Raw genomic sequence first — 1,385 nt, forward strand, 5'->3', positions numbered from 1 at the left:
TTTAGAAGTTAAAAAACGATAAGGCTGCTCAGTAGACCGTATGTGTGAATTTATGGAAGAACGACAAAAGTTACAATAAAACGTTTAATAACGATTTTTTAAAAAAAGAATGCGGGTTTTTTTAACGGGACAATGAAATTTCATCTGTTTTCATACTAATGCAAGTTACGAATTATAATAAAATACATGTATGGGAATGATATCAAATTTCAGGGAGAAACTCGAACGCGAAGAACGAGATACGTGATGAGAATGTGTTCGTTAAAGCCGAAGGAGCTTTAAAAAAAGAAAATTCACATTCATCAAATTATTGTTGTCAATGCTTTCACCTTTAGATTCATAAAGTCTATGCACAAAGATCGAGCGCGTAGCGCGAGATCAATATATTATCGAGCGAAGGTGGCAGATTTTAAAAATGTTATTTTATGTTTCTGTTTTAAAGGATTTTAAAAAAATAAAATTATCCAATGAGAAAACATAACGGCATACTGTGTAATTTTGACATATTCTACTTTCGATTTGGAGGTTAGGGACTAAGATAACCGTGTGCCTTTTTATAATACATCTGATTTCATAATTATCTAATGATAGACAAAAGGGCATACGTGCAACAATCGTCGAAAACTAACCTACAAATTTTGACAACTTTAATGTAAATTTTTGAGGTTAGGGACTAAGATAGCCATATGCCTTTATAAAATACATCTTATTTTATAATTGTCAAGCTATAGACATAACGGCATATGTAAAACAATCGTCGAAACGTAACCTACAAATTTTGACAAGTTTTTATACGTATGCCACTACTTATGAACAGTACAATTTGTATGCCGATGCTACATGTGGTAGAATTGATTGTAATTTATCATAATTTCCATTGGCATACAGGAAACAATCATCAAATAGGAATGATCAATTTTTGACACATGTATTTGAGGTTAGGAATTACTTTGGACCAGTCGATCGGTATACCGTTTGGCATATGTGCATTGTACGTTCAAAATCATCAAAATCATGTGGAGGCATACGTGTTGCTATCATTAAAAAGGTATTACGGTTTTGTACAATAAAAGGGGTCAATTGCACCCCTAATGGATCCCCCCCACACGCAGGGCCGCATTTAAGAATTTGCCGCCCTGGGCGGATAAGGAAAGTGACGCCTTTTTGGTACCATAGGCTATACGGTTGATGACCGTTTTTTTTAGTCTCCTTATTTCTCACTCGCCGGAAGTTGCATACTACTTCAGAAAGGTGATTATTATACAATTGTGAAAGTTTTGTGAATGCTGTCAGTCCAAACATTTTATTTGGTATTGTTGGGTACACATTGAAGGATACATTTAATACATAAATATGATGCTTGTATGTAATAATATTATTGCCCT

The sequence above is a fragment of the Belonocnema kinseyi genome, chromosome 8, assembly GCF_010883055.1.
Source record: "Belonocnema kinseyi isolate 2016_QV_RU_SX_M_011 chromosome 8, B_treatae_v1, whole genome shotgun sequence".
NCBI lineage: Eukaryota > Metazoa > Arthropoda > Insecta > Hymenoptera > Cynipidae > Belonocnema > Belonocnema kinseyi.